This window comes from Furipterus horrens, unplaced genomic scaffold (genome assembly GCF_987537825.1).
Source record: "Furipterus horrens unplaced genomic scaffold, mFurHor1.1.pri manual_scaffold_5, whole genome shotgun sequence".
Taxonomy (NCBI): domain Eukaryota; kingdom Metazoa; phylum Chordata; class Mammalia; order Chiroptera; family Furipteridae; genus Furipterus; species Furipterus horrens.
The window spans coordinates 52,848,787-52,869,901 of NW_028327175.1; the positions used below are offsets into that span (position 1 = coordinate 52,848,787).

The 21,115-nt window shown below is 38.8% G+C and overlaps 1 long non-coding RNA gene across 1 annotated transcript; it reads right to left on the reverse strand.

Annotated features, from left to right (window-relative positions):
- Positions 1–5,597: 5,597 nt before the first annotated feature.
- On the reverse strand, positions 5,598–20,044 carry LOC150008628 (uncharacterized). Its single transcript, XR_016511329.1, has 4 exons — positions 19,899–20,044; positions 19,132–19,237; positions 18,057–18,147; positions 5,598–5,682 (listed from the first exon to the last, which is right to left on the reverse strand). It is a non-coding gene; the product is annotated as an uncharacterized LOC150008628 (long non-coding RNA).
- Positions 20,045–21,115: the final 1,071 nt, after the last annotated feature.

The following is a 21,115-nucleotide window of genomic DNA, read 5'->3' on the forward strand; positions in this document are numbered from 1 at the left end:
TCAAAATTCTTCACAGCCAGACATCTCTTTTAAAGGAATTAGGTTACATCAGTTGATGTAATTAACTCGGATTGTTTGGGTGATTCAAATCCCAAAGGCAGCAATACATCTGTGAAGCATACACATTTCCCCTCTGTGCAAAGGCGCCAGTGGTTTCGATTTTGGGTGTGTATTTGAAAAGGTTGAGAGAGTGGGGGCAGGAGAATGAGCTGGTGAAAGGTAATATAGAGGAAAATCATGTACTAAAAATGTTTTTTGATGCTATCTGATTTCCTTTTAAAATCATTCCTTGAAAAAGAAATATTGGTTTAAAATCTGTTTGTGGTCAAATACATTAAAATAAAACATCTTTTGTTTCATTAGCCCTGTTATTCTTTACTCCCCTTAAAACATCTGGCAAACAGTGTAGAGGTGGAGGGTGGTGAATCTTTTAGTCATTTGGTGAACTGGAGACTATACTATTTATTCACCTCTGACTTGCTCTCAAAGCAAATCCAGTTGTTTTGTTTTATTTGATATTTGAATTTCATCTCACATAGAATCTTTAAGCTTTGAAAGACATATTCATGCTTCATTATTTCCACTTCCAGAGGGTATTGCACCTGACCAATTTTATGGTTTCTAATTCTTCAAGCTATTCAGAGGATTGGATCATGTCCTCTTTCATGATAATTATTATGAAGACCTATCACCAAAACAATCCGTTCTATTGGCCAGATTGTACAGAGCTTGGTTAGTCTCTACTTACTCCTAGTGTACTATCAACAACTATTGAAAATAATTATTTCTATCTATTTTATTTTTTTTGGTATTTCAAAACTAAATATTCCTCTTGCATTGAGAAGAGTTATAGTAAAACGTAGGTATAATGCACTCAATTAATTAAGAACATGGTATATATGAATAGAAATTTCTATGAAGTATGACTAGATCACCAAAGTTAAAAATATATAATTTTTTCACCCTGGCTTGTGTGGCTCAGTGGATTGAGTGCTGGCCTGCAAAGCAAAGGGTCGCTGGTTCAATTCCCAGTCAGGGCACAGGCCTGGGTTGCAGACCAGGTTCCCAATTGGGGTCATGTGAGAGGCAACCATACATTGTTGTTTCTTTCCCTCTATTTCTCCCTCCCTTCCCCTCTCTCTAAAAATAAATAAATAAAATCTTTAAAAAATAAAGTACTTTCCTAAAAAAAGTACATATACATAATTTTTTTCACAAGAAAATTTTGTTTATAATTTATATAGCTTACCTTAGTGTTGTGTAATCATTTGTGGTAGAAAAACATTATTCTAAGCAAAAGAGCTTAAATATACATTTTTGTCTCTAATTACTATCAAGACCTCATTGATTTGGGAGTATCTTTTGTAGTAAAATGTTTTTGAAATCACTTTTTTTTTTCTGTATTCTTAGAAATGTCTGGTGAAAAGTTATCTGAGCCTTAGTCAAAGAATATAAAAATATAAGAATTTCAGTTACACTTGGAAGAAAAACCCCAACTTGAGACTGACCACAGTATTGGAGGAGCTTTGGTGTTTTCAAATAAATGTCTTAGTTTTGGCCCATTTGTCTAGGCATTACAAGGGAGAGTGCTTTTTCCATCAGTTCTAGGATTGAAAAGCTACACTTCTGCTCAGCATTTTCTACCTCTAATCCAGTATTTATCCCTCCAGGGAACCTTCCTAATTGGTAATGGTATAGCAAATTCACTCTTACTCCTGGAGTTACTCAGTGTTAGCACTAGAAATGCCTTTAGGAATCATTGTCCAACACTTTATTTTGTGGATGAGAATACTGAGGTCCAAAGAGGTAAAACAACTATTCCAATGCCTTACCATAAATCTATCAGAACTGGACTTAAGTCTTACTGATATTCAGTCTCTGGAATCATTATTCTATGTGAATTAGTGGCTTTCCTGTCCACATATGGACCAACATATATTACTGTAAATTTTGGGACATTTCAAAGATGGGAGTCATCCCCTCTGTGTGGTGGTAGCATGAGGGACAAATCTGATTCTGCTAAAAGGCACACTGCTTAAATGTTACCAGTCTTTGGTTTCTCAGTGTTACTGCTTAGTAATTACTAGAACTTTCTGAAAATGATTAGCTACAATCCTACAGTGTGACAAATTCAGTTCATTTGCTTGAATCAGTGACCATTTTCCCTTTTAACAGATGAATCAAATCACAACTCAATTTAAGTAATGACAGTTAGGCAAAGTAAATATAATGTCAACAAACATTATTTTTAATACATTCATAATGGGCTAACTTTCCTCTTTAAATAAAATTCCATTTTTATCTAAGCTTCTCATTCAGCAAATGCTAAAGAGGTTTAATGATCAAAATTACATTGTTTTTGTTTCTCTACAGAACAGTATCACAACTTTGTTTTTTTAAGTTAAAGATATAAAAATTGGTACAGAATTTCACTCTAGGAATGCATTCTATATGTAAAATCAGACAAATTATAGACAAAAATGAAAATCTTCATGACATTGCTGTTTAAAGTACTAAAAATGTGAAGTAAAATGTTCAACACTAGAGGAGCAGTAGAATAAAACATGGAATTCATAGAATGATTATGCAGTTCTTAAAAATGAATATCATATACAGTAGTCCCTTTATATATCGCGGTTCACTTATCACAGCCTCACTGTATCACAGGATTTTAAAAAAATATTATATTTAATTATTTATCGCAGATTTTTCACTATATTGTGGGATTTTACAGTACTGTTATATGTATGTTGTTAAAGTTACATAGGTTTAAGAGTGTAGAATATGTTTAAGAACGTAAGTAGTGTTTATAAAAGTGTGGAGAAGGTTAATAAGGGAGTGGGAAAGGTTAATAAGGGACTGGGAATGGTTTATAAGTGTGTGGGAAGGGTTTATAAAGCCTTAAAATATATATAAATACTGAAATAAATGTAAGGTTCCTACTTCGCAGATTTTCACCTATGGTGTGTGTGTGTGTGTGGGGGGTCTAGAACATAATATCCGTGATAAGTGAGGGAATACTGTAAATATTTTTGACATAAAAGGTGACTCAGTAATCAGTAAGTTTGGTTAGAGAGGGCACTGCTTGTGAATGTGGTATTTCATGATTTCCTAAGGTATCTTAGCATCATCCTGAGGTTAAAAGGTCCACAGAATCAACTTCTTTGATATCTTCTACTTGGCATTTGTTCCATCTCTACTTGTGGATCAACACAGGTTAAATGCAATGCACCTGTTAAAGGCATATTTTCCCACTGTCTGGGAGACCTTGATGGCTTAGAATAACAGGTGTTACTATCCACCATAGCCCTGGCTGGTTTGGCTCAGTGGATTGAGCGTCGGCCTGCGAGCTAAGTGTCGCTGGTTCGATCTTCCAGTCAGGGCACATCAGAGAAGGAAAACTCTGACTCCAAAAAACCTCCGCTGCCTTGCGGCATACCTCTTCAGGGGAAAGGCTAAGGGAGTAAACCCCGACAGAAAATCCGGAGCCGGAGTCCCTAAGGCGGTTTGACGTTGTAGTCAACACCGGCAACTCCTGCGGCGCACCTGAAGCCAAGCTGTATTGACTCCGTCTTTCCCTTGGACCCTTCAGCTGCGAAGAGAGGGGGGGTCTGCTGCATGGGCAACAGCAGACCCTCCATATCACCCTGCCCAGGCTCTGTAGCTTCACTGGAGAGGACACTCCAGCGTCATCACAAGATGTCGATTCAACATGGGAGGAGACAGATACCGTGTCACTCCCGAGTCGGACTGCACAGCCATTCTCGGCGGTGCAGATAGACTCTTAAGAAGCTACACCATCGTCTCTCGAGACGGACGGCTGCCGACGATGACGACTATCCACCATATAGGATGTATTAAGATTGTAATGCAGTCAGATGAATAAGATTGTGAAACAATTTTTGTTTTGTTTTGTTTTAACCTTTGACTCAGAACACCTCTTGAAGGTAAAACAAGATGCAGTTGGGGCTATCAGAGACATTTTGTTGGCAGGAGATGTGGATGTGTTGTGTATTCCTAATGATTAATGTCTTCCAAGGGGTGAAGGAGGTGGTAAGTGGTCTGCTTCCTCCAATTATAAGCCAAATAAGTGGAGCTTTGGAGGTCCACTCGGAGAGCCACAATATTTGTCTTCTTGAGTTTGGGGCTTATGAGGACTGATTCACTTCTGAAAAAGTTTAAAGGTGAGTTGCTGACCTGTAGCCCTCCTCAGAGAGAGGAATGAGTAATGGCTATTATAGAATGAGCTGCACACCCATTGACAAGGGGATGAGGTGTGCTTTTCTCCAGGCCCCAAACCTTGAGAAATGGCATCATTCATGAAATCACATTAAAATGGTATCCACTGAAAAGGACAGCAGGGAAAGACTGCAGATGGGCCTCCAAAGTCAGGGGCCGAGATGGGGCTTGTAAGTGACCCAACACAAAAAGCCTCACACCAAGGAACTGCACACACTCAGAGCTTCCTAAATGGTGGGGAGGAAAAGCATATTTGTGGTACTCACAAAAGTGCCCATTTGAGAAAGAGCCAATGCTTTGCTGTTTGATAACAAGTTTTGATACGAATGTCCTAACCAAGTATGACCTCTTCATCTCCCCTCCCCTCCCCCTCTTAGTAGCAACACTGGAGGGGCCAAAGGAATATGGTGAGTAAAACGAGGAACTGTAGGAGCAGTATGGAGAAATAGGAAAGAAGCTGGCCAAGTTCACTCCCCCTCCCCAACTTCCACCTTCTGAGCTGAGGAAGAGGAGAAGTTTTAAATTGTATAAGAGATTAAAGCTTTGAAATCAACTGGATGCATCTTCTTCATAGTACAATAGTATTTTCATAAGGATCTATCCAAGGATTGGAAAGAACAGTTAATAAATCAGGTCAAAGGGGAGATATGAGAAAGGATAAAATTATTTTCTGCTTGTACCCTATTAAAAATACTCAATAAATTAGTAATACTTAGAAAATTTTCTCTGATAGGTAACTTAATAATTATAAAGTTATTTTAATTTTTCAAAATTCTCACTTTTAAGAAGGTGTTTTTTATAATAACAATATGGCATTATTCTTCAAATAGACTTCATAGCTTTAATGCAAATTCACCTCCATCTAGAATGAGGCTAATATACACAATAACTCTTATTCATCCTCAAACTTCAATTCTAAGATATCTCGTCTTTTAGGTAAAGTCTCTATTTCTTTTACTCTCCTTGTCTCAGATCTAAATATGTCCTATTAATATATTAAATGGTAGTACCAAAGGTCAATGTAATTGCATTGGGAAACAATTCTTTGCAAAGAAATGTTGGCTTCACCACACCCATGATTTGACAAGTAACTCTGTTCCCATACACAAGAGAATAATCTTGCACCTGATGGTGACTAAATTCTGATAGAAATCTTTTTTTCTGCCGATTTCAGATATAATTTGTTGAAGGGGTAGTGAAGAAGGCAGTGCCATTCTTACTCCCTTGATTTCATGGCCATTGCCATCTCACTGAGTCCCTGCTATTCAAGGGTTTGAATGATGCACTGATTATGAATTGGGTGGGCTAGCTGAGAATAGTGAAAAATGCAATCCAGACAGATGTGTATTTTGCTTCGATTCTTTTATTATTTCTCCAGGTTGCAATTTTGCCTCTGGCTTTCATTGAGTAGTTAGCTCCAGCAGATGGACATTTTTGGCAGTGCTGCATATGAACAAAATAGAGTAAGGATTAATTTTGGGGGTGGTTCCAAACCATAGTATTGGTGGCAGAATGCCAGCCCTTCTGAATGGCTTTCCCAAAGGCTCAAATCAGCAAACTTTTGGCTGTTATAGTCAAATAAATGTTGCAGTTTTCAATAGTACCTGTTACATTAAATCACATATTGATGGGGAAAGAAAGCAGAAGCATCATGCCATTGTGTAGAGAAAAATATGAGGTATAGAAGCTTTTCTGCCAATAGTAGGCTTTTTTTTTTTTTTAATAAGTGAGAAACTATTTTGGGGTTTTAAGATACTGCTATTCATTCAGATGGAAACAGAATATTTCACATGTTAAATGAGTTTCTGTTAGCTCTGAGGCTGTGTCTCCTGTGGCATGAGAGAACCTGGAGATGGTGCTTTCTGCGCCAGAGTGTAGAAAGCAAAGAGGTGCATAAAGCAGAGTCCAGAACTCTAGCTAATTATTCACTGAGCTGGCAGAGAGATTATTAACAATAGTGCTGCCTTAGATGTGTGAAGCATAATTATACAGCCCAGACCTAATTTATGTTGGGTAGCATGGATTGGATTTGTGGTATTCAAAGACATTCACACTTCATCCTTTTAATCCATCTCCTAAGTAGTCAGTGTTCTCACCTGGCCCATTTTTCATGGCCACACTCACACATTATTTTTATTATTCATTCCAAAGCATGACTAGTGCTATTCCTACCATCTGGGACACACCACCACTTCTATCCATTTCTCTTCTGTCTTCTTGGAAGAGTTGTCTTCACTTCACCATGTCCTCACCTCCCACTCATTCCTCAATCAACTCCAATAAGTTTCTAATCCCATCACTTTATCACAACTGTTCCCGAGCAGGACTCCAAGGCCTAAGTGGCTATTTCCAAGAGACATGTTCAGTTCAGTTCCGTAAGCATCCTCTCCCCTCAGGCTACTGTTCTCAGTCTCCCTTCTCAGCCTCACTTTCTCTATTTGGCCCTTAAACGTTCCTGTTCCTCAGGGCTCTTCATGGACCCTTTTCTTTTCCCATTTTACACACATACACACAATCTCATCTGCACTGGTGGCTTCATTTATTATCTGTGTGCTACTCTCCATTGATAACATGTTTCTTCTGATTTTCAGCTGCATATTAGACATCTCTACTTGTTCTTACGATAGAGGTGTCACAGGAGTACATTTGCACTCATGGTCTTCCCCTCCAAAACTAAACCCTGCAGCAACGTTTCTTACTTCAGGGAATCATGCGAACAACTTAGAAAATTCAGAGACATCCAAGCTCATCTACATCCCCCTTTTCCCTTTTCTCAATCTCCATTTTAAAATTAGAACCAATTTTGATCAGTTTTACTTTATAAAAATCTCTTGAATATGCCTACTTCTCTCCACGTCACTACCTCCACTCTAATTTAGGCCACGGCCATCTCTTAATAGGTGAATTAGTTTCCAATGCTGCTTAAAAAGTTATTACAAACTTGATGGCTTAAAATAACACAATTTTATTATCTTACTGTTCTGAAGGCCAGGAGTCCAAAATAGGTCTCAAAGGGGCTAAATTCAGAAACAAAGAAACTGAATTAAAATGGATTAATCCAGATCAATAGTAGACTAATGCATTAGTTTCCTATCACTGCAACAACTAATTACCACAAATTTAGTGGCTTAAAAAAGAGCAACACTAATTTGTTGTCTTACTGTTGTGGAGGTCAGAAGTCTAAAATGAATCTGTAGGCTGCGTAGGAGGTTATAGGAAACAATCTTCTTTTTTGCCTTTTCTGTCTTCAAAAGGCTGCCCTCAGCCCTTGGTTCCTGAACCCCATCCTTATCTTCAAAGCCAGTAACAGCCAGTCAAGCCTCTCTCCTGTACCCTCATCCCAACACTAGTTCTCTTCTGCTTCCTTCTTTTAAGGGATTACATCAGGTGCAACCAGGTAAATCAGGATAACCTTTCCATTGTAAAGTCAATTGATAAGCAAACTTAATTCTATTTGCAACTTTAATTTCCCTTTGTTGTGTAACACAACATATTTACAGGTGTTAGGGATTAGGGTGTAGACATCTTTGTGGGGGTTGGAATAGATATTATTCTACCTATCTACCACAGTAGGTCTATACAACAACCTCCCAAATCGACCCTCTGGCCTTTTGCTTTCTGGCTCTTGCCTAGACTTCCAACCATATATGTATGTATATTTCTTAGTAATGAAATACACATGATATAAAATGTACTATTTGGCCATTTTAAAGTATATATGATACAAACATCATCACTATCTAGTTCCAGAACACTTTCATTCCTCCAGAATAAAGCCCCATATGTATGAAGCAGTCATTTCCCACTCTCCCAACAGCCACTAATCTTTTTTCTCTCTCTATGCACTTGTATTCTATTTTATATAAATAGAATAATACAGTATGTGATCTGTTACTGGACAGGTACTGGTCTGGAGCAGGTCTGCCTCAGGTTGGCCAGTAGTGTGTGGGCTCTTGACTTTGTGTAGGAAAGACTTCACAGAATGAGTTCAGATGATTTTGAGAGTACGGTTATTAAGTCTGGAAACCGTGAGACAAAGGAAGGACTTAAGGTAGAAGAAGTGACAGGAGAGAGCCTAGATGGTGATCTGCTTTGGCTCCTTAGAAATGTTATAGGGAAAGAATGAGCCATGGAAGGGCTGGTGTTAGCTCACTGAGAAATGGAAGTCACAGAGGCATAGTGAGCCAAGGTGGGGCTGCTTTAGATCACTGGGAAGTCGTAGATAAAGGGGGCTTTGGAGACACAATCAGGGACTCAGCCTGGGTTGAGTGACTACTGCCCACTGCTCCCCTGGCTGCAAGTCTCCTGAGGACACTTAGAGTTTAGGAGGAAATAAGGGTTCATGCCCTGGAAGGTGCAAGGGTGTGCTTTAGAGAGAGCCCACATTGAGTCTTTGTCCTGAGGGCTTTCTATCTTTTTTCTGTGGGTGAGAATCTTACGGGAGACTTTCAGCAGAACATTAATCAACTTTCCAGGTGCATTTTAAATATGCTGATGCATCAAAATGAGTGCAGAGGGGGGTTTGGAATTATTCTTTGGTCTGTTATACTGTTTTACTTTTATCTCAGGTCTGTCTGGCTTTCACTAGGGTTTTTTGTTATTTGTTCCTCTGACTTCATCTGTCCTTGGGTTTAACTAGCACAGTGACATTAATGGGGCCTTTGTTCTGTGTTTCCCAGACCAGGATGATTTAAGCTAAGTATTCTTTGGTTAAGAAGGAGAGGTATAAATCACTTGCTCTCAAATTTCCTTGGTTAGGGGTAATAAGGTCTTGCGATTCACTAACTTGCTCAAATTGCTCAAACTGTTTGGTCTTGTTTAATTTCATTGTCTCAGTTTCCCTATTTCACTTGCCCAGGAATTTTACTGGATTTTTACTATCCTGTCACACTTCCACTATGTAGCATGGAACAGTACTTTATTTTATGGCTGAATAATATTTCATTGTATGGATAGACCACATTTTGTTTATTTATTTTTCACGTGATGATTATTTTAGTTGTTTCTGGCTTTGGGCTACTGTGAGTAGTTTTCTGGGAACTGCTGACCACGTTTGATGTTCTCTCTCCCATGCTCCCCACATCCCTGTCATGCTGAAAACTGTTCAGTTTCTCCAGCACGCTGTGTGTACTCTCCCCCAAACTCCCCTCCTGCTGTTTCTCCCGCCTAAAGCACTCTTCCATTCTCCTCTTTTTACCTAGTGAATGCCTACATAACTTTATGGTCTCATTTAGAAATCATTTCCCCACTAACGGCCTCCCTTATCCCCAGCAGGGGAAGATCCAGGTGTGTGGGGTTGGAACCTTTATATTTTCAAGGGCTCTTTTTAAGAAAAAGAATCCAAATTGACAATATAAAAGTGGACACACATACATTTTTAGAATAAGAACAGAAATAAAACTAAATGATTTTTATAGAAAGCTAACTTTAACAAACATTACCTAATCCAGAAAAATACTGTATTTTTATTAATTTACTGCAGGGCACATTCAGTTAATTTTCCAAGCATTTATTTGCTTGTTTTAAATCACTCTGATTATGATATATATTTGTAGCATCATTTACTATAAAGAAAATATAAATATAAACCAACTTTTCCTCTAGTGTATTTAACTGAAAACTTTTTGTTTCATAATTTAACCTTAATGCCACATGCATTTTTAGGATTATCATCAAATTGAGGGAAACCTCTATCAAATTTCTCTCATAAGCTATAATACTTCTTGAGCAGTGACTAATCTTTAACACTCTTCAAACTGATAATCTACATTCATCTGTTTTCTCTACTTGTTGTAGTACCATGTTAGGAGTTTTGTATTAAATACATTGATGTCAGAATTTTGGGTCAAATCAGCAACAAATTTAAGTATTTTTCCAATGTGTTTGTATGGTATTCTTCCATATAGTATTATCAAAAAATCTGAGAACCTACTTATTTTTTCACTTGAAAATTTTCTTTTTCTCAATAAAGTGCTTTTGATTTGACTTGAATTCCTTTACTCTTTGCTTCTTGATGCTAGAATGATTTATATTGATTTTATTGATCATTCTATCATTTTGTTTCATAGTCCATTAACCTTTCTAAAAATATTCTTTCAATTATTTAATAAATATATTAAATATAAAAAATAAAGAGTTTTTTTCACAAACATCCAAATCAGGAGTCTGTGACACAGTGCTTTCTTTCCAAAGTATTTTTGAATATACTGTCCTATAACACTCTGGTGTAGTACTTAAGGGAAGAATTCACAAATGGGGAACCCGAGTATAAGAAACATTTCAGATCATATAGTTTGTCAATGGTGTGACTGAGAAAAGAGGCTACAGTACTCAATTGTTCTCTGCTTTCATTCCTCCCAAGGACAAATTGTCAGTGCATTAACCATCATCATTGTCTAGAAATTTTAAAATTACAGTGCCTCTTTTTCATTCTATGAGACTTCTCGTCGTCGTCGGCAGCCATCCGTCTCGAGAGACGATGGTGTAGCTTCTTAAGAGTCTATCTGCACCGCCGAGAATGACTGTGCAGTCCGACTCGGGAGTGACACGGTATCTGTCTCCTCCCGTGTTGAATTGACATCTTGCGATGACGCTGGAGTGTCCTCTCCAGTGAAGCTGAAGCTACAGAGCCTGGGCAGTGTGATATGGAGGGTCTGCTGTTGCCCATGCAGCAGACCCCCCCTCTCTTCGCAGCTGAAGGGTCCAAGGGAAAGACGGAGTCAATACAGCTTGGCTTCAGGTGCGCCGCAGGAGTTGCCGGTGTTGACTACAATGTCAAACCGCCTTAGGGACTCCGGCTCCGGATTTTCTGTCGGGGTTTACTCCCTTAGCCTTTCCCCTGAAGAGGTATGCCGCAAGGCAGCGGAGGTTTTTTGGAGTCAGAGTTTTCCTTCTCTGATGTACCCTGACTGGAAGATCGAACCAGCGACACTTAGCTCGCAGGCGACGCTCAATCCACTGAGCCAAACCAGCCAGGGACATGAGACTTCTAAGATCTAAGATATTAACCTAACAGTACAATCTCTCACAGGTCATGATAGGAGATGATAATTGGTCTAGAACAAGTTCTAGGTTTGCGGTCACCTTGTCTTATAAAGTATACACTTTAAGGACATTGATTGAAAGGTTTTTCATGATGTGAAGCCTCAAAATAGTACCTATACCTAGGAGCAACTTTTAAAGATAAAAAGAGACTTTTAAATATGAATAAGTTTTAAGTAAAAAAAATTAATGGAGATCTGGAATATATTTTTTTATGATTTTAGTTTTTAATGTTTTTAAAAATGATCTTTAAGACTATTTAATTTTTTCAATAAGCACTACATTTTGAAAGAGAAACTTTTATTTAATAAAAACAATAAAACAAACACAATAGTAAGTAAATATTATGTGGGAATTTTTATTAAATACTATATGTTTGTTAAAATATGGTTGGTTCATCAATTAAACAAATGAATGGGGAGAGACAGAGACATAGAGAGAGAGAGATGCAATGTATATTCAACTTACACAAGCTTCAGTTAGACTGATATCATTGATTATTCTGTGTCTTTATGGGGTTTAAAATAAATATTTTGAACTATTGAATTATCTACTAATATTTTGGGTAAATTTCCTTGGAAACTGGAAAGAGAAAGCATTTGTTGAAATTCTTAGCATGTATTTTCCGAGGGACTCCTTTAGCACAAAGTAGCTCAAGTACACTTTGTCCAGGCAGTAATTAACTCATAGCTGGTTCTCAAGAAAAGCTCAACAAATGGGTAAATACTACATCTGTCTTCTCTCCACCCCAATGTGTTTTTAGTTATACCCGAACACACACACACACACACACACACACACACGCACGCACGCACACACACACACACACACACACACAGACTGGTGACTTCCAGTAATCAACTCACTCTTTTTTGGACATGTTCAGCTGTTAGAAAAACTTTTTCAATTTTGAGATCACATTTTTCTCCCTATAACTTTTACCAGTTGATCTTTGTTCAAGCCCCTGGGAATCAAAGCTAGAAAACTGAACATTTCTTGCCCATTCAAATGAAAGACAACTATGGAGACCTCTTGGACACTTGTTGTTCCTTGAACTACGTATAATGCTATTTCTGATAGTATAAAATTTAAAATCTTCGCTCAGAAGAGTATCTTAATCACACTGGGATAAGACAGTTTTTTAAAGCATATATGGAAGGTAGCCAAAGTGAATCTCATGGAAACTCATTTTCCTTCTTTGTTGTGGGAAGCATGAACACTATCCTCACATTTTAAGGAATTTTTGAGACTAGGAAATTATATCTTACATTTATATTTACATCTCTTCATAGGATCACGTAATATTTTAATTGAAGACTGCTCAGAGCTCACTGATTTAAAGGTCAGATGCCTCCTCTGCTTAGCATTTGTATTGTAGAGTGATTTTGAGGTTCTCAGCCTGACAAGGTGGATTTAACGGTGGGCACACCAGGCATGTACCCTGGGCCCCAACTTCTGAAGGGCCCCACCAAATCCCAACTTTACACTTTTTTCTAATGACACCAAGTTTGGTTTCATTACTACACTGCATAAAATATGGTTAACATGTATTTTTATTTTCCCTGTCTCTCTCTCTCTTTTTTTAAGGGGCCTAATATTTTCTTCTGTGCCTTAATCTGACCTTAATCTGACTCTGCAGCCTGAAGAGATTTGGTTTGCACTGTAGAATGTTCTCAGACTTCAAAAGATTTTTAAGTATGTTCTAAATCATTGCAAGCATTGAATTTGTTTAGGTCTCTGTGAAAGTTCTGTGAATAAAAGGAAGGCTGAGTTCCAATTCAATTAAAGTGGATTTCATTAAGCCAAGAAATTATGATATTAGCTAATCACTAGTTGTTCAGCAGTGGCCATTAGATTAAAAATAAAGCAATGTATTTTATATAGTCATGTATGAATAGAATATTGCTTTCATGGAAGTGATCAGTCTTCCAAGGTATGTGCAAAAATTGTCATGAACATGCAAGAAACATCATGGACACACTCAAAATCTTTCTTTTTCTTCTCTATCTCTTTTTTTAGCTTACACAAAAGCAGAAATTTGTTGCCATGTGCTATATATTTGGGCATCAGACTCAGTAACCAGATTAAATAATTAATCTAGGTTTCATTACTATGCCTTTACAGGACTTGGTGGACACACCACACTTGCTAACACTACCACAAAGGAATGGCTAGTTGTCACAAATGTGCAAAAACTTTTCATGGATGCTTACTTGGTGAAGAAAGTTCCTTCCTCTTTTCTGATCATGGTATATGTGCACTTTACACAGCTCCAGGCCACGTGGGGTCTAAGCAGAGATATTTGGCTTGGTGTGGCCAGCTTTCCTCCTGACTGATGCCCTCTGCAAGTGCAGCAGAGAGGGGAAAGCGCTGGCTGCCGTATGGGGTAACTGTTCAAATTGGATAAAGATCAACTTTTCTTTCCACAAATAGGCCAGGGTGTAGAAGAGTTTTATTTTCCCACCATATCCAGGAGATGCTAACTTTCCCCTCTTACTTCCTCATCCCCATGAAATCTAGCACTTCCCAATGAAAGCCTTAATGACCAGGATGAGTACCTTTCCCTAAGTAAATATCATTCTGGGATCATAGGTGAATACCCTTCCCAGTGTGCTCGTGGTCCAGAAGCTGCCCTTGTGGCTTTGGCAATCTATGCATGATTATGTTGGAAGATGATAGGTGGAGTGGACTGACCACAGATTGTGTTTTGCTGTTAATTCTGCAAGGAGACTCTGAGAAGCTGTGTGTCTGTCTCTCAATTATTTTAAAATGCTACTCAATGTAATGATGTTTTGGGAAATGGAAAATGCTGCAGGGGTCATTGAGCAATCATACTCTCATAGTTTCTCTCAGCAGATTATAGGTTTTTTCCTCCATTTTTATGGTAATATGTGGAAGTAAATATAACAGCTTTTCACACCAAATCCATATTCAGATGAGAATAGCTCCTTACCCACTTTAAACAACTAGGAAAATTATCTGAGAAGAAACCTCTTTGAAGTGTCTTGGAGATTTTCATGAATAAACCCCAGGGGATGTACATTCCAGCTATTTTCCCCACAAATACAGTTATTGAGTTTGTCAATGCACACAAGTGTATATGCCTAAAACCACACATTCTTCCATTATTTCTCACAATTCCCTGTCATAATTACCTTGGAGAATAAGAGAAGGATATAATTGTGTGATTTTAACATGTAGTTCTTTTTCAAGCCTGTCCATTTTGATTAAAGCTTGCTTAATTATTCAAGACTATTTCCAAGTCTGAAAATGCATAACACTTAAGGAAGCCAAAATGAAGTCTTAACTTGTTTAAAAGTAAATGTTTTCCAAATTTTATCTCAGCTTTTTAAAAACTGAGGTTGATGTTAGAAAACTTTAAAACTACTCACATTTAAATAGGTGTACAGATCTGTTTTATTGTATATGAGTTAATGATGCATTTGAATTGAGTTTTGCCTGAAAATAAGTGTTATTACTATTGGATAAATAATTTTATTATTTTTAATCACTCGTCGGCAGCCGTCCGTCTCGAGAGACGATGGTGTAGCTTCTTAAGAGTCTATCTGCACCGCCGAAAATGGCTGTGCAGTCCGACTTGGGAGTGACACGGTATCTGTCTCCTCCCGTGTTGAATCGACATCTTGCGATGACGCTGGAGTGTCCTCTCCAGTGAAGCTGAAGCTACAGAGCCTGGGCAGGGTGATATGGAGGGTCTGCCGTTGCCCATGCAGCAGACCTCCCCTCTCTTCGCAGCTGAAGGGTCCAAGGGAAAGATGGAGTCAATACAGCTTGGCTTCAGGTGCGCCGCAGGAGTTGCCGGTGTTGACCACAACGTCAAACCGCCTTAGGGACTCCGGCTCCGGATTTTCTGTCGGGGTTTACTCCCTTAGCCTTTCCCCTGAAGAGGTATGCCGCAAGGCAGCGGAGGTTTTTTGGAGTCAGAGTTTTCCTTCTCTGTTTTAATCACTAATACCACTAATATAAACTTAAATATGTGGTCAGATGCCTGTCTGGAGTATCTAACTAATTCTTTCTCTTACAGAATTCACTCATATGTGGAATCTAATGAACAAACTAAACTAAAAAGCAAAACAGAGACAGATTCACAGATAGAGAGCAGGCTGACAGCTGGGAGGGGAGGTTGGGGATGGAGGGACAGAACAAAAAAGAAAAAGGAATCATGGACACACATAACTGTGTGGTGATTGTTGGGGGAAAGGGGGTTAGTGGAGATGAAGGAGGGTATAAGGTGGATAAGTGGTAATGAGAAAAATACAATAAAAATAAACTATTAAAATTTTTTAAATATGGACTTCTGACCAAGATGGAGGCATAGACAGACACACTGCATCTCCCTCCACAACTAAGAAGGAATACAACTACCTCAAAACTAGAAACAACCAGAAATTCCAGAAAATCAAACTGCATGGAAGTCCAGCAAACAAAGATATAAAGAAGGAATACTCATCCAGACAGGTAGGAGGGGCGGAGCTGGGGTGGAGAGAATGTGGTGTTGTGGCAGCAGCAGTGGCAGGCCAGCAGAAAGCACAGTCACATGTTTTAAAGTCAGGAGGGATACCTGGGGAGCGTTCCCAGCTCCTCACCTGACCTAGCAGGTCGCAGTCCCAGCACTGGGGAAAATCAAACCTCATTGCTTCTGACTGTGCAGACCAGTGGGGGTTGAGGTGGAGGCAGAAACTACTGGTCACTCAGCATAGTCCACTTGCTTAAAGGGCCCCCAAGACCCTAGAACATCCGCAGACCCACCCACTCTGGGAACGATGGCCAGGGCAGCAGCTAGAGGGGCACCAGTCCAGTGCGGAACTCGGAGAGGTGCCTGGAAAAGGGGCGAATGCTGGGCAGGTGGCATTGTTCCCTCTCAAACCCTTCCCACACATACGGCACCACAACGTGGTAAAACAGGTTGCCCTGTACTGATGAATACCTAAGGCTCCACCCCTTACAATGTACCAGGAGCAGCAGCTCTACCTGGGACGTGGAGGCAAACAAACACAGTATCCTGTCAGACAGAGAAGTATGGCCCAAAAGGGGGAATGTATCAAGGTTCCAGTGGAGAACTAAGGGATGAGAAGATAGCCAGCCTCACAGATGAGGAGGTAGACAACCTAACAGATGAAGACTTCAAAACACTGGTAATAAAGATGCTCACAGGCTTGACAGATATGCTTGAGTATGGCAAATGCATAAGAGAAGAAGTGAAGGCTATGCTAAGTGAAATGAAGGGAAATCCACACAAAACCAATGGTTAAGGGAAGGAAACCAGGATTCAAATCAATGATTTCGAATAGAAGAAAGAAAAAAACAGTCAACTAGTGCAGAATGAGGAAGCAAGAACTGAAAAAAAATGAGAAAAACTTCCCAAATTTTGTGAAGGAGATGGACATACAGGTCTCAGAAGCATGGAGGGTCCTGGGCGAGCTGGACCCAGAGGGGACCACACTGGAGTGCATCATGATTGAGATGTCAAAGGTGAAAGATAAAAGCAGAGTCCTGGGGGCAGCAAGAGAGAGGTGGTGAGTTGTCTACACGGGGGTGCCTATAGGGCTATCAGCTGATTTCTCAGAGGACACTTTGCAGGCAGAAAGGGACTGGCAAGCAGTATTCAATGTGATGAAAGGCAACCTGCAACCAGGACTACTCTATCCAATAAGACTATCATTTGAAATGGAAGGTCAGATGAAGTGCTTCCCAGACAAGGTAAAGTGAAAGGAGTTCATCATCATCAAGCCATCATTGTATGAAATGTCAAAGGGACTTACTTAAGAAAAAGAAGATCAAAACTATGAACACTAAAATGACAACAAACTCACACCTATCAATAACTGAATCTAAAACATAAAAACAAAACTAAGCAAACCAGAACAGGAACAGAATCATAGGTATGGGGGTCATTTGGAGGGTTATCAGCTGGGAGGGGGGAGGGGGATAAGTGGGGATATGGTGCAGGGATTAAGAAGCATAATCAGTTGGTACAAAATAGACAGGAGGAAGTTAAGAATAATATAGGAAAGGGTGAAGCCATGACCCATGGACATGAACTAAGGGGGGTGGGATTGCTGGAGGGAAGGGGAGTACTGGGTAGAGGGGAGCAAAGGGGTAAAAATTGGAACCACTGTAACAACATAATCAAAAATATATACTTAAATTTTTTTAATGATTAAATCTGTTTTAAAACAATAAATTATGTCAAGTGGTTTTACTTTCTTTAAACTTCATTTTAAAATGCTTTTACCATTTTCTGTAACCTGATCAAGTTTACTGTGAAAGGACTTTTAAAGCTCTCTCCTCCTTGAAATTTAGATAAAAGCTATAGAGATTTCCTTCTACATTTACTGTTGTAGTTTTATACTGAAATCCCACCTACCACAGTATTTACTAATCAGATCCTCAGAATAATCCATTGTTTACCATGGTGTGTTAATAGTGTTTTTATAGTACTACGTGCTGAAGGGAACCCTCATTTATCCAGTACAGCAGAGAGACAAGGGATCCTGCATGTCACATGAGGAAAAGTTTCTCACTAGATTACTTGGTTTTTGTGATTTTTTTTCTGGCTGGTGGGTGGGGAGAATTTTCTGGCTGGTGGGTGAGGGTAAGAGAAATTGCAAGTTCAATAGCATATATTGTATAAATACCTAAAACATCCAGTTTGGGTTGTCAAACACCCATAGAAAATTGCAATATTAGGCCAAGAACTTGTCAGTGTTTAAATACAAAGTGGTAACATTTCCAAATATATAAGTTATACTTACATGTGTTGATGAAAAGCTACATGGTAGAACATTCAGTTTGTTCATTTTTCCTTGTCTTTCTATTAGATGATGACGATGATGATGATGATGACTGTCAACATTTATTGAACACTTACTATGTGTCAGGTACTGTTCTGGGCTCCAGATGCATTGTAAATTTATTTACTCTATCTATTTTTAATCTCATTTATAGTTGGGAGATTTGACTTGTTTGCAATGTGCATGGAAAAAAAAATATCTTTACACTCTCCCTGAGTACCCAGTATCTGTCTCTTATCTTTTATTTTTCATTGTCCATACACAAGAACACTTGCTAACATTTTGTTTAATATATGTTTTATTTGCTTATTTCATTCCCTCCTCTTATGAGCTCATTCACTCCCAAGTCCAATGCCTAGGAAAATGGGGGTACATAGGCCTGATTGCTGTTCCACTCTTTTCCCTTTCTTTCCCACCTCCCACAGCCATTGCTCAGCTTAACTTGATTGTCACAATAGAATAATGTTGTCATAGTCTTGGTTTTAAAACAAGAGAATAGAAATCGAGGTTATTATGCAAAATCTCTGATATTAAAATAATGATTCAAGCTATGGGGATAAAAACTGTAAACACCAAGAAATATGCCAGTGGGCATATCTAGAGTCTAAATTTGAAATCTCCATGTTGACTCCAATGAGTGCTTACTTTATTGTTTACACCTTCGTCATTAAAAAACAATGGTACTTTTATAATTAAAGAAAACATTAAATTCCACAAATAAGAAACCTCAAAAAACTTAAAGAAAGGACACAAGGCCTTATAGAAGCTACTGGCTTCAATAATTAAGAAATTATTTTAAGAACAATATGTCTTTATTATAAGATTATTTTGTTCTCTTATTCTACTTCTCCAATCATCCTATTGTTTTAGTTCTTTTAGGAACACTAAAGATTTAGTTTAGACTGCAATGGCAATTAAAGGGAATGCAATAGACTTAAAGTGAAAAGCAAAAAATAAAATATTCAGTAATTATAATTTCATATGATATTGGCCCAATCCCCCCCAAAATTTGAAATAAAACTTAGCAAGTGCTCACAGACATATCAATTTGCTCCTCTGGCCTTCAGTGATCCTTCTGCCAAAAGGTAGTCCCGCCTGCTTCTGGTATCCTTTCGTCTTCCCTTCCATCACTTCCACAAGACCTCAAAATAACAGTAATAATTATATGTAGAGGGAGGTATTGTTACTTTTTATCAAGACCCTTATTCAGAGCCTGCTGTTTTTGAGACTCTGTAGGCTCCTACTAGTCCTTCCAAACTCCCATGCCTATAACTGAAAAGGCTTATAATACACAAGTGCTTGATATTTACCTTCTGTCTTAGTCACCTTGGTCAGCTGTAACAGAAGACTGTAGGCTGAGTAGCTTAAACAGCAAACATTTATTTATCACAGTCCAGAAGACTGGAAGTCTGAGACCAGGCTGCCAGCATGGCTGTATTCTTGGTGAGAGTCCTTTTCCTGATTTCAAGTCACTACTTCTCACTGTATGTTCACGTGGCAGAGAGAGCTCTGATCCCTTATTCCCCTTAGAAGAGCACCAATCCCCACAGAAGCTCTACCCCTGTGACCTTATTCAAACTCAGTTACCTCCCAAAGACCCTATGTCCAAATACCATCGCATTGGTGGTTAGGGCTTCAACATGTTAATTAGGGATGGAGGACACAAACATTAAATTCATAGCAACTCCCATGGGAAAGCAGTAGAGACATTAAGTTTTATTGCTGTGTGAATTTGGGCCAGTTACTCAACTTGTCTATGTCTCAATTTACTCATCTCTAGAATGGGGATATGGTTTTACTTACCTTATAGGCTTGTTGTGAGCACTGAAGAACTTAATCCATGTAAAATCCACTTAGAATAGTAGCTGACACAGGCTAGTATTTAGTAAGTGTTGGCTATTACCCACAGACCATAGGGAGAGAATCCATTCTTCCAACTAGATACCACACATCAGCGATGGCATTTTCCTTTATCTTTTGTATGCAGCCTAGGGCAGCCACATATCTTAGGTCATGGGAAAATATTGCTTTTTGTAGAAACCTCTAAGTCAATGTTTGCAATCTGGGTGGGTTCAGTGTTTCACTGGCCTGTTTAAGTTTACACTCACATTTATAAGCCCTTAGCATTTTCTCACTGGCTCTTGTCCAAGTCGCTATGTAGAACAGTCAGGCAGGTCTTCATTAGTAGTTGCTCATTCAGAGAGGATGAATTCCAGGGCAATCATGAGAGGAGGGCGGGAGTGAGTCTTTGGGTAGCAATGTGGGTGGGTGTTCAGGCTGCAGCTTCAAGATCTCAGTGCAGACTGCACAGACCTTCTTTGTGTACCTAAGGAGAGGGAGGATGAGGGCCTGAGAGGAAGACCTGGATGTTAGAGGAGGGAACACATTCTTGGCACTTCTCAGCAGGCGACTTACCCAAGAAGGCAATTATTAGAAACTAGATAAAAGTGGTGCTACTGATTTTGAACATCTTTAATATCTTTGGCAATTGAATTTTTCTTTGTCATAGCAGCTCTTTAATAAGTGTGCCTCTGACTTGTTTAAACTGGAACAAACATTAAGTATACTTAAAGGGACATGAACACCACTCTTTAAAAATAACCTACAAAGACCCTTTGAAAAATAATGAATATAAAAAAAGTGTTCTCTAAAACCTTAAACTTATGAAGAAATATGCTAAATGATGCCATTCCTAATGCACATTACTCTGTTCACAGATTTCATGCAACATATTTATTCTTCTTTTTTTAAGTATATTTTATTGATTATGTTGTTACATTAGTTCCATTTTCCCCTTTTGCTCCCCTCTGCCCAGTACCCATGTTCCCTCCAGCAATCCCAACACTCTTAGTTCATGTCCATGGGTCATGCATATAAGTTCTTTGGCTTCACCTTTCCCTATATTATTCTTAACTTCCCCCTGTCTATTTTGTACCAACTAATTATGCTTCTTAATCCCTGCACCATTTCCCTGTTTCTCCTCCTTCCCCCTCCCAGCTGATAACCCTCCAAATGATCCC